The sequence below is a fragment of the Macaca fascicularis genome, chromosome 14, assembly GCF_037993035.2.
Source record: "Macaca fascicularis isolate 582-1 chromosome 14, T2T-MFA8v1.1".
In the NCBI taxonomy this organism is placed as follows: Eukaryota; Metazoa; Chordata; class Mammalia; order Primates; family Cercopithecidae; genus Macaca; species Macaca fascicularis.
Window position 1 is genome coordinate 123,913,025 of NC_088388.1, and position 13,061 is coordinate 123,926,085.

Below are 13,061 nucleotides of genomic sequence, written 5' to 3' on the forward strand. Positions count from 1 at the left end.
TATTTCTTTACCTTCTGTTTTGCCCACTAGACTGTAAGCACCTAGAAGACAGGGAGAGAGCAGGGGAGAGAGAGGGAAAGAGAGAGAGTGAGTGAGAGAGAAAGAGAGACAGAGACAGATAGTGTGTGTGTTTTGTCTTTGATGCCCAGGCACCAGCACAAGGTAGATTCTTAATATATGGGGACTAAATTGAAGCAATTTGTACCTTCCCAGAAAAGGGCAGGAGGGAGTAGTAAAAAGCTACCGAAGAACAGATCTGTCATTTGCCAAGTCAGCCTCAGACACCTGGAAAAGGCTGATGTTAGCAAAGCTCCCAGGATTGTCCCACCCTGCCACTCAGGGCACAGCCACCTCTGCCTCTCCTTCGGTGAGTGCAACATTAATTTAGCACTTACTACTGCAAGCACTCTCTTTGGATTGGTAAGAAACAGAAGGGCAAAGAGAAGCAGAGAGCTTGGGAGAACAAAATGTCTGGAGTCAGAAGATACACCACTTGCTGGCTGTTTTCTTAGGCAAGCCCTGTGCTTGACTCTCCTAAGCCTCGTTTTCCACGTCTACAAAATCAGAGCAACTACCTGGCAGGGGAAAGGCGCCTCTCATATGCTGCTGACGGACGTAAATGGGTGTGACCTTCCTGCAAGTAATTTGTAAAAATCCCTTAAGATGAACACACCTTTGGACTTGGCAATTCCACATCCAGAAACGTATCCTAAGAAAATTATCAAGTCTGGAGTAAGAGTCCGCTGCAAGAATAGTCATTACATGTTTATAATAGCAAAAACTGGAAATAATCTAAACAACAAATGTGAAGAATTTGTCTGAGTAATTATAGTATACCCATAAATGGAATGCCATAATCATTAAAATTATAATATATTTTCCTCCTACATGAAAAGGTGTTTATGATATGTTGTTAAATATAAAAGGCTATTTAGTGAACAGTATGAAAATATGATACTGCTTTTAAAAAAGAAGCATTTTATTCCAAATATTAACTGTAGCTTATATTTGTATTGTAGGATTGCTACTAACTTAACATTGTTCCTCTTATTTATCTATTTTTTACGAGAAGTATTTGCTATTTTTTAAAGGTAACACAATCGTCATATTAAAATACCTATTTTTACAGGTTTTGCTTTAAGAGTTAAAGAAGATATTACATGTGAAAGTACTTTGTGAACTGAAAAAATTTTACAGATTTAAGATAGGACTTCTGCCCATGAGAAGCTTATAGTTTGGAAGGAGATGAAAGATATCTAAGATAACCATAGCATGAGACAGGATGTGACTAGAGCTTTTAGAGAATGACAATCAACATGTTATTTGGAAGCACAGAGGAGGAAAAATTGCTTCTGGCTGTGGAGGCAGCAGCCAGAATGTTTGCGTGAACAATGAAGAATGGTTCCGGTAGAAATATCTGATCAGATAGAAATATAGAATCGGGCATTGAGGGGAGTGGGAAGTTGTGGACAGGTTTGGAGAATGGCAGGTGTTGTGAGTGGTTGGAGAGTAGACAGCCACTGGTGCAGGGTGGAAGATGGGTCTAGAAAGGCAGTCGGGACCAGCTGCTTTCTAGACAATGGGCAGACGTGTGTTGAAGGCCTTCTCTGAGCAGGAATCTAGACAATGAGCAGACGTGTGTTGAAGGCCTTCTCTGAGCTGGAAGTCATTGTACTTCTGGCGGGGGTGGTGCCACAACTGTAAGCCCATTTACAGGTGTGAGGCACTCACGCTGTGTCGGCAGTGCCTGGCATGGACGAGACCTTGAAGAGCATGAATGAAGTCACCTATCCCGGTAGCTCTGCCTGGAAGCAGCAGTGCAGGGTGCTCTGTGGGGCCGATGGTGGGAAGGAGGAGCATGGCCGGGAGAGGGGTCCTTTGTAGCTTGTGCTGCTGGGGATGGAAAGGAGGGAAGATATCTTCAGGCCTGCCTGGAAGAGGATGAGAAGTGGGATAGTGATGGAGGAGTGAAAAGGAGATGAGGCTTGGAGGAGGGAGGAATCAGGCATATTGCCCAGGTTTGCTGCTGGGGTGGCCACAGAACTGGGAGTCGGTCACAAAGTTCACAAACAAGGTCACATGGAGGAGAAGCCTGGTGCAGGGAACAAGCTAGGAGTAACTGGACCACGATGATGCCTGTGAGCTGGTCCTGATCTCTTGGGCTCTTCCCAGGGGCTGCCCAGGGCAGGCAATGGCTGGTGTCCCTTATTTGCTCTTGGGAGGAGCCTGGGGTGCAAGAAAGGGAGAGGTTTTTGTTTTAATCCAGAGAGCTTTTGTTAATGGAAATTCACAAACCACCCTGCTTATCCTTGCTTCCTTCAGCTCATCCCACCTCCCGGCACCCTCGACTTCCTCTCTCCTGCCACCAGGAATTCAAACCTCCTTCAGGATCCCGGATGCTATCTCTCTGCCACCCTCACCTCCCAGCAGTGCGTGGGCGCGCGTGCACACACACACACACACACACACACAGACACACACACAGACACACACACACACAGACACACACACACACACAGACACACACACACGCGCGCGCGCACACACACGCACACGCGAGCACGCGCACGCGCACACGCACACACACAGACACACACACAGACACACACGTGCACGCGCGCACGCGCGCGCACACACACACACACACACACACACACACACATATACACCAGAAGGGAGGATGAGAAAGTCTTGTTCAGGCAAATATCTAAATTTCCACCACCCCACCACCACCACCCCTTGCAGCTCCCGGCCTGGGCCACTGTTTCGCTCCTCTTGTTGTCATGTCACCAGTTAATTACATTCTTTACTGAGGTGCAAATGTGTTTTTACAGGGAGAGTAAGATGGTGTTAACTAGGAAGGAACTGTTAATGTTAAAGATGCATTTACCTCTGGTATAGGGCTGGCCTTCCTGGCCAGCGGTTCTCCCGATGCTGCTCTGAAAGTGCAGCCAGGCCTCAGAGCAGCCCCCTCCCCTGACCCCGCCATCCTGACTCCAAGCACAGCCTCACTGAAGTCCAATTAGCAACTCATCCACAAGGAGAAATTGATGGGACTGTTTGAGAAGTGTCCAGTCAGACCTTATGGAAGTGCTGACCACCCAGCCTCCATTCACCAACATCGTGGTCCATTTCAAATATTGACAAACAAAATTAATTCGCTTTAATAGAAAAATAAAAATAAGTTGTGCAGCCAAAGCCACCTTGAGGTCACAGGTTGTCCTTTAGTGCTAAGTGCTGCTTTGGGTCCATTCCCCTCCCACTCTTCCTCCCTTCTGCCCTGGACACCTCCCCACCCACCCTTACCCCCAGTGTCTCTCCAGATCCCAGCCGAAGCCTGCTATCATTTGCATCCACACACCTGACAACTCTACCACTGTCCCCCCTTCCTCTGAGTTTCACCACAGCCTTAATACAAGATGTCAGCTGTGGTCTTCCCAGCACCACAGAAATCACTCACAGGCACCTGCCCGCACTTGGGGGAGAGGGCCGCAGGCACTCCTGGTGACAGGAAGCCAGATGGGCAACAATAGGGCGTGTTCAACAGAGACCAGGGCTTGGCTACAGTGACTCCGTGGGCCTCAGTAACCACATTGAGAGAGAGTTGAATGGAAAATACAGGAGAAACGGCTGCAAGGGAAGTTACAGAATAGAGGACATCCTGCAGAGGCCTGGAAAGGGGAGAGCAGAGCCTGGGAGCCCCTCTTCTCTGACCACCCCTGCAATTCTTGCCTTCCCTGCTGAGAGCTGCTCTACGCTTTTTTGCAGGTGCTTTGGCTCTAGCAGACAGGAAGAAATTCTGGCCCAGCTGGAAGTAGAAAGAGGGGAGTGACTCTCCTGAGGACCATCTCAGAGACCCCTGGGATCACCTGAACAGTAAGAAATGCTCTTCTGTCCTTTAACATATAGTTACATGTTATCTTTATGTAACAAGGAAAGGTTATCTTTCCTTCTGAAGACCTCTAGAACCAGCTCAGAACATGAGCTGACACTTAACATGAACAACCTTGAAAGCCAGTCATGGTATGATTATTCTCAGGTCTTTATGTCACCTCCTTAGCTCCTTGAGGAGGAGCCTTATTCCTGTCTCTCTTCATCTACGTATTCTGTGAACAATAAATGGCTGTTGATACCGATAGGTGGGGCCTTGCTTAGTGTCATGATGATGATCACATTTGTACCACCTTCCGGAGCAAACATTATCACCCATGAATGACCTGGTGGTGGGGAAGGGGGGTCCTTAAAAATGCAGTTCCAGGACCCTAAAGCCAGAGCTTCTGATGCTTTGAGTCAGGATTAGGACTCAGGAACCTGCACCCCAAGTGTTTTTGAATGGAAACTGCATTCCAGGTGTTTCTGATGAACTCAGGGAAACAGTTCTTTTGAATGTATAAAGCATTTTGAATAAAGAATCTCATTTAATCCTCTTATCAGATAGGGTTTTTTGTTGTTTTTGTTTGTTTGTTTGTTTGTTTTTTTATCTCGGCTCACTGCAAGCTCTGCTTCCTGGGTTCATGCCATTCTCCTGCCTCAGCCTCCCGAGTAGCTGAGATTACAGGCACCTGCCACCACACCAGCTAATTTTTTGTACTTTTAGTAGAGACGGGGTTTCACCGTGTTAGCCAGGATGGTCTCGATCTCCTGACCTCGTGATCTACCCTCCTTGGCCTCCCAAAGTGCTGGGATTACAGGCGTGAGCCACCATGCCTGGCCAGATAGGGTTTTTTTTTTAATCCCCTTAAGTAACTTCATGATCTCACAGATGTAAGTATCAATATAGGCAAAGATTTAGAAATGCAGTTATCCAAAACAACCCTTTCCTCTTTCCAGTATGCCATGATAAAGGCTGGATGTGCTATGGTGAGATTGGGCCCCAACTCCAAAGGACCTTGCCCAGGATTTTGTAAATTTCCCTGATGTCTTAGGGCCACCATGACCTTACATCAGACTCCATTTCGGTGGCAGAAATCATTGCTAAATTCCTCACAAAGCTAGTTTCCCTGGAGAGAGGGAACAAGGGAGAGTTAACCACAAAGATGAATGTCCCTTTGCCCAGCTCCCCAGGCAGCTAGTCTATTCAGAGGACCACATGTCTGAGGACAGACTGGCAGCAATGCTTGTGCTTCTTCCTGTCTGGGGAGCTCTGTGTTCTAGGTCAACGAGGGGTGCGCAGCATGGGAGAGCTGTGGCTCCTCGCCATGGAAGCCGAGGGGAGGGTATCTAAGCGGGTCAAGACTTTGCTGAGTGTGGATTGAGCGACGCCCGTTTCGGGGGCAAGTTGAGCCTTTTCAACATTTGGAGTCTATGTGCAGAGTGATGTCACAAGGAGTTCACTGTAGACGGCAGCTGTGGACAGGGCTTGAAGAAGATGGGAAGAAGGTACAAAAAGGGACAAGGGTTCTACACCTGGTGAATCTGTATGAAGTGTGTTGATGCCCAAGTTCAGTGGCTTTCTCTGGGACTGAGAATAGAACTGAGGTTCTTCCTGCTGAACCCTCCTGTAGAGTCCTATTTCTCTGCAGGCTGAGGCTGCGGATGCTGGAGTCCAAAGAAGACAGTCTGAGCCTGGGAGAATGGAGAATGGAGGTGTTCTTGCCATCACCTGCAGGGTAGAATATGGGTAACAGGGTTGATGGACTGCTAATCCTGCTGTGAATTATGTCTTCCTGTGGAATGGAAGGCTTCCACAGATGGGGTAGAGGCAATCTCAAATATCACCCCTGACCTTCGCCCTCTCACTCCCGACACACACACACACACACACACACACACACACACACACACACACACAAACCACTGAACTGTCTTGCCAAGTGAGTGACAGTATGGTCTGTTCTAGGGACTAAATACAGTTGACACTATTGCTTGGATGGGTGCAACTGGCAAGGACAATTTTTGCAGCTAATGCTGGAAGTGTGGCAATCAGAGAAGCTGCCAGCTGTCTCACTTAAATTCTTAGCTCTCTCGCTCTCTTTTTTTAAAATCGTTTTGCTTACATAATCCACCCCCTTTTTATTTTCTAATTCTCTCCTTGCAAAGCTGGCACCAGAGGGGAAGGGCTGGGGTGGAGGGGGTAGCAATTACACATCAGTTTGGGGAGCATTTACATTTTGCAATTACAATTTAAAAATAAGTCTCGTTAATGATCTCCACGTGTAAACGACAAACCCTAACTGACATATATACTCTCCTGGGCCTGCCTGCTTCTCCCAGAGTCAGGGCTCAGTGGCGGCAGAGGTGCCTAGGGAGACATAGGTTGGGGGCAGGTGTCTGAGGGGTGGCAAGAGCAGGTCGTATGCCTTTGAGGTTGGTACAGGACAGATTCGGGACTGAAAACTTGGAAATCAAGAGTCCTGGACTCCAGCTCCTTCTCCTCCCTGCACTCACGCTAGGTCCTAGCCCATCTTCTTCCGAGCCTGGCACTGTGGGAACTCTGCTGGGGGGAAAGGGAGTCCCAGATGCTGATATCCTCTGAGGTGGGGATTTTCAAAGTCCTGTTGGGCAAACATAAACCCTAGTTCTCAAGAGCCAGCCAGTGTACCTGGATAGGCATGGACTGGGTAAAGGAGCCGATTCCATACTCAGGGTTCAGGAAGGGAACAGCATTTGTTGTATCCCCATTTAGGAGAGACATTTCTCCTTTTCTCAGTTGGTGAACACAGAGTTATTGGAGCCCTCTGGTTCCTTGAGGAAACTTAGGCTTTGGAACCAGACCAACCTAGACTCCAATTCTAGCTCTGCCATTTGCTGGCTGTGAGATTTGGGGCAAGTTATGTAACTTAAGTTTTCTTTTCTTTTTCTTTTCTTTTTTCTTTTTTTTTTTTTTTTGAGACAGGGTCTCACTCTGTCACCCAGGCTGGAGTGCCGTGGCACAGTCTCGGCTCACTGCAACCTCCACTCCCAGGCTCAAGTGATCCTCCTGCCTCAGCCTCCTGAGTAGCTGGGGCAACAGGTGTGCACACCTCCACGCTGGACTGATTTTTTTTTTTTTTTTTTATAGAGATGGTGTTTTGCCATGTTCTCCAGCCCGGTCTGTAACTCCTGAGTCCAAGTAATCTGCCTGCCTTGGCCTCCCAAAGTGCTGTGATTACAGGCATGAGCCACTGCGCCCAGGCACTTAAGTTTTCTTACCATCATTGTCTTTCTGTAATTGTGGTCATCATATTTACCTCATGGGGCTTCTGTGCAGATTAAATGAGAGAATGCACAAGAAGGCACCTCACACAATGTCTGGTGCATCAGAAATGCTCAGAAAATGCCAGTTCCTGTGCAAGCCCCTCCCCATCAGCCCCAAAGCGCCCCCTTCTACTTATATTAAAACTTCTTCTTTCCCATTACCATGGACGCTAGGGAAGGGCGATGTGGTCTGATTTGTCCAGGCCTCCCCTCAAAGTCAAGCCATCTGCATCCTGAGCAGCTCCTGAATGGGCCCCCTCTGAACCTCCTGTAGGATTCTCTGCAGGCCATGGTTTCAGGCCCCCAGGTCAGCCTTCAACTTGTCTACTATTTCCTGATGCTGGCTGTTCACAAAGCCCAGTTCTGTCTTTTCTGGACATCATAATTCAACCGCATGACCTTTTATTGGCCACTGCCCCTCTCTGGGCCCCACAAGTGTTCCTTCTCTGTGAACGAGGGAGGAGGGCTGCAGGCTCTCTGAGGAGTCTTTCAGGCCTGACATCCTGCAGTCCTTGGATTCTCACTCCCCTCTCTGCTTCCCTCCACCAGATATTTGTCTAGAAAGCTGTTCGTCTCTTATGCAGCTTCATTCAGGCCAGACTTTGGACTGAGCACTTATAGTCAAGAACTTAGAGTTATTACTTGAAATATGTACAAAATAGTTTTTAGCCACTGCAAAAAGAGGTATTAATTTTAAAAAATTAGCCAGGCATGATGATGCACACCTGTAGTCCCAGCTACTCAGGAGGCTGAGGAGGGAGGATTGCTTGAGGCCAGTAGGTTGAGGCTGCAGTGAGCTATGATTGCTCCATTGTACTCCAACCTGGGTGACAGAGGGAGACCCTTGTCCCTAAAAAACAAACAAGCAAGCAAATAAGAGGCATGCATCTTACAAAGGGAAGAGGTCCCAAGCAGGCCAGAGGGCCCAGGGCAGAGGACACAGAAGTGGGTGCATGGTCAGAAATCTCCTTGAAGGTAGGGACAACATCTTATCAGTTTTGCTGCTTATTGTAACACAGTTAAATGTTATGTTTTAAGTATTGTTCTAAAAACTTGCTTTTTTAACATAGGTTATATGATTGATAGCTTTCTGGGTCAAAACAAATAGATCTACTCCATTACTTTTAACTGCTGCATAGTTTTCTGTTACATAGATGTATAATTATTTATTTATTGTAGTTATTTTTTAAATTAGAAGTATGTGTGAGGAAAAAGCAAACAGCGTGAAAGATACCAAATGAAAACTCTCCCTTCCTACCCTCACCTCTCCCCACAAGGCTCATGATCCAAAGTCAACCACAACAGCTTCCGCCTTTAGTTATTTGATGGCTGAACACTTATTATATCAGATACTATGCTTAAGTCCTTTTTTTCTCTGTTTATCTATTTATTCATTAACTGTCTGCTATGAAAGTTGAGGAAATTAGCACACATCCTCCCCCTCCAATTTGTATTAGTTCGATAAGTTTTTATCAAATTACATTTGATATTATCTATTTTTAGTTCATAGCATTGAATATGCTATATAACATATATACACCATATATAACATATACTATATATTAATAAGTATAAATCTTCTAAATCTTAATAATGTAAAATAATAGTAATATACTAAATAACACATACCATATAGCATTATATATACTATAGAGATTATGTATTATACTGTGTAGCACTACATATTATATATAATACTAAATAATATACAATACTCTGTAGTATATTCTCTATATAATATAGTATATAGCATATATCATACATAATACTGTATACTACATGATATATAATATATAATACTATACACTATATTATATGGTATACTATATAATATATGCAGTATTTTTAAATCACATATAAATAGTATATTATAATATACATTATATAATGTGGAATATTATATATTAGCATATATAATCATATGTAGTATATTATGTGCTATGTACTATAATACATATGTATGCTACGTACTATATATAATTATATATTGTATAATATATACGATCTATAGTATGCCATATACTTTCATACTGTATATAACATACTATATATAGTACTATGTATTATATTTTGCATAATAATAAATTATCTATGATTTTTACCTTGGTAAGATTTAGAAGATTTATACTCTGTTACATTGCTATAGTTTACCTCTGTATTCTATAGGTGATTATAAGATGGAAATCTGTTTAAAAGCATTAAAACCACTGTGGGCATGGCAATGTCATTCAACTGCAGAACTAAGCAGTGTGAGTGGCCCGTGGCTGCTGTGGAAGAACCTTCTGAGCCCTGTGGTGCCATGACTGGTGCCCTGAGCAGCTGCTCTTTCTTGTTCGGTGTTCTCCACCTCTTCAGATTTCTTCGTTTGCTGGGCTACAACCTCCAGTCATTTTTTATATCAGTGAGTGGGAAATAAACTCTGAGTTCTCACATGTCCAACACTGGCATTTGTCTTCACACTTGACTGATAATTGTACTGCGCTCAGAATCCCAGGTTCAAAACCTTTTTCTCCTAGAACTTGCTGACATGGCTGCACCGTCTCCTTGTTTCTGATCGTGCAATGAGGATCCATGGGAATGTGTGGTTCTCTCTTCTTTTCCCATTAAAGTTCCTATTTCACCACCATGTGTTGGGGCTTGAGGTTTGCTTTGTATTCTCCTTTCTTAGTGCTGGAATCTTTTAAGTCTGAAGTCACCTGTGTGTTTCAGCACAGGGAAATCTCCATTTTGCTACATTTTCATATCTTTTCCTTTGTCGTCTCTATTTTCTCCTTCTGGGATGTCCATTGTCCTGCACAGTGCCCAACACAGAATAGGTGCTCAATAAATGAGGCCTGGATTTGCTACTTGGGACCTGGGTTCTAATTAGGGCCCTGTCTCCAACTTGCTGTATGGACTCGGGCAATTTTCCTTATTTGTCTGGGGAAGAAGTCAGACCTCATGATGACTTAGGACCCTTCCAGCTCTGTTGTTCATCTGACAATCTGCTCTAATGCCTGGAGTTCCCACTGCTTCTGGAACTGGAGAAGAAGTGTTCATTTCCTGAGGAGTGAAGAAAAGGCTGAGGCTGGGTTTCAGGGCAGCCGCAGCAGCCAGCTTCTCACTGTGGACACCTCCTTTGGACCCTCCATCTCCCCAGCATCCGCTCTCTGTCCCCCTTGGGGAACTCTCTGCCTGACCTTCCCCATCATTCTGAAATGGGCTTCTTCACCTCCCTGTCTCCCTCCGCCCATCTCCCCTACTCCCCACACTTCTCCAGCTCACGCGCACACAGCTTCTGCTAGGGAAATCATCCCTGACCGTGGAAGTGCCTCATTAAGTGAAGCTCTTTTTCTCACGTTTATGAACTGCAGGACAAAGACAGCAGACTGCTCTTCCCAGTGCCACAAAGCAAAGGCTCTCACCTGAGACAGCCAGGCCCTAAACAGAGAAGAAAGCTCCGAGGGGGCTGCAGACAGCAGGGATCGTCCCCAGCCCCAGGCAACCTTGTGCCCTTGGGGAGTCATCTTAGAGGAGTAGCCCCGTTTACTTCTCCTTCCCATCCCAGAGCCTGGCTGTGGGAGCAGACATCTCACATGCAGCACCCTGCCTGCTCAGATCAACCTGCTCTGGACAGAACTCCTGATCTGGAAGTACAGACACTTTCTTCCTTTTCCCTGGACGGGCTCGACCCTGGAAGAGCCAGACTAACAAATGCTCAGATCCCAGAGGATTAGTCACTGTTCTAAGCATCCTAATTGGTCCCCGAGGGCCAGAGTCCATTGTGCAAAATTGCCTTCTTCTCCTCCTCTTCTTCCACCCCCTGGTCCTTGCCCTAGCATGAGAGATGGTGTCCATCTCACTGGAGAAAGAAGAGGGCAAAGCGAAGGCATGATCTTGAACATCGAGACTACGAAGATTCTGTGCCAAAGGCCGGACTCTTCCTTTCCACCCAGACCATAATGATAGGAAATGGGTTGCATTGCAAAAGTCGGAATTCAGCTTCACTGTGAGTTATAGTTTTCAGACCCATTTCTAGTATTCAAAGACTCCGATGCTAATACGAAACACTCCTCCTGTGTGTCTGAGGGCAGTGGAAAGGGCCAGCACATGACTAAAGTTTTCCCTGTTAGGAGCCAGAGAACCACAGCCCCTTTCCAAGGCTGGAGGTTGAAGGGGACAGGCCCTGGCAGAGAACAGCCTGAGCCAGTGGGAGGTAGAACACAGCTCCATCCTTGCACTTCTGTTTAATAGCTGCCTGTCTCAGAGGATGTGGGTAATAACGCTGCTGCTGGCTCACCGGCTGCCCATTCAGACTGCTGCCTGGAATCTCTCTGGGCTGAGAGCAGAAGACTCTGAAGTGAACAGGAAGGGGGACTTCTGTGGCACAATGATAAATCTTGGACTCAGGAAGATATGACAAGAGAGGGGATGCCCCCTGATGCTGGGGTGCCCTGACTTGAAAAAACGAATACTGCTCCACTGGACACGCTAACCCAAGATATAGCCAGCTGCCTCTTAGCCTGTGCGTCATGGACAGATTTCATTCCAGAACAGGAACTTCTTTACAGCTGTGGGTGGTCCCTGGAAAGCCAAGGGTGTGTGGGGAAAGGCCAAGTAGAGACCGTCACAGAGAGCAGGCTGACTGCATGCCCCCTTCTACTCCACTTCACTCCTCCTGGGCCCCAGCAGGGCCCCTCAGTCCAGTATGACAAGACAGAGACACTGATGGAATCCCAGTCTATGTGATTCAGAGCCCTGGCCCCAGAGCCGCCAAGAGCAGGGTGAGGCACGGGCAGCCTGGCTTTCGAACACACCCCGTGCGTTCCCGGAGCTCTGCTCCCAGACAGTCACGACACATGATCAGATTCCAATTATACATCGCCTTTGAGATGCAGTCTTCAGCCATATATTTCCATCATTTCATGTTCTTTAATTTTGTTCCTTCTCCTCCTAATTGAACACACAGTCCAATGAGTCCACGATGAAGACTCAAGATTTGCCGCTTTCAGCTCGCTTAACGTTTTCCATCTTTGTCTCAGTCGTATCATGTTTACGAGATCCCTACTTCTTATTGCTGGGATCAGCACTTCCATTTTCCCATCTCCCGCTCATTTTTATAAAATAATAAGAGCGAAACGCAATGAAATATTTAACAAAATGTGTACACATACTGCTGGAGCAGGATGGCAGGACTGACGGGAAGAACTTCCCCACCGTGGGAAGGCACAGAGTGTGTGTCCATTAACTGATGTACAAAAGCCCAGGCTCGGCAACACAGAAGACGTTTAGTGGTGTCAGTATAGCACGATGCTTGGAAAGTCAGGGCCTAGGAAAGTCGAAGGCTAGCCAGTATTCGGGGGCCCAACTCTAAACTGGCAGCTTGGTTTTACAGTCAGCCTCACCTTTTCTGACTTCGCCAGTTTCTAGGAGTCTCAGTCCTTCCCTGCTATTTCCTGCCCTCACCCTGAGACTTCCAGTTAACCCTGCAGACTCTGGGATCAGACTGTGTGTAACATCTGGAAACTTTCTCAAAGCCCCAGTTTGCTCACCCACGAATGGGAACAACCGTAATGCCAACACCATTTGCTTGTTAAGAAAAAGAGACCAGGTGATCCGTATCTGCTGTTAGTGTCATGCCTGGGGCACAGGGAGGGCTCAATAAGTGGCAGTTGTTATTAATTCTATATTATTGTCTCACTCATATCCTCATTGGCTCCAGGAACTAACAAACTTATTCTCACTGCTGTGTAAATGGCTGCTGGGACTTAAAGGGTTATGCTTCTTGGATTGGCTTGTTTTACATTTTAAGAGCAAGCCAGGTCAGGCCCGGTGGCTCATGCCTGTAATACCAGCACTTTGGGAGGCTGAGGTGGGCGGATCACAAGGTCAGGAGTTCGAGACCA

The 13,061-nt window shown here is 46.4% G+C and overlaps 1 protein-coding gene across 21 annotated transcripts in view; it reads left to right on the plus strand.

Annotated features, from left to right (window-relative positions):
* Positions 1 to 13,061, plus strand: part of PKNOX2 (PBX/knotted 1 homeobox 2) — a 330,969-nt gene that overhangs the window by 225,440 nt on the left and 92,468 nt on the right. For 17 of the 21 annotated variants that reach the window (XR_012423869.1, XR_012423871.1, XR_012423870.1 and 14 more), the window contains one exon: positions 3,769 to 3,876. The exons of the other annotated variants lie outside the window; for them this stretch is intronic. The gene's annotated coding sequence lies outside the window, so the exon portion shown is untranslated. The remainder of the gene's footprint in view (positions 1 to 3,768; positions 3,877 to 13,061) is intronic. 21 annotated transcript variants of the gene reach the window in all.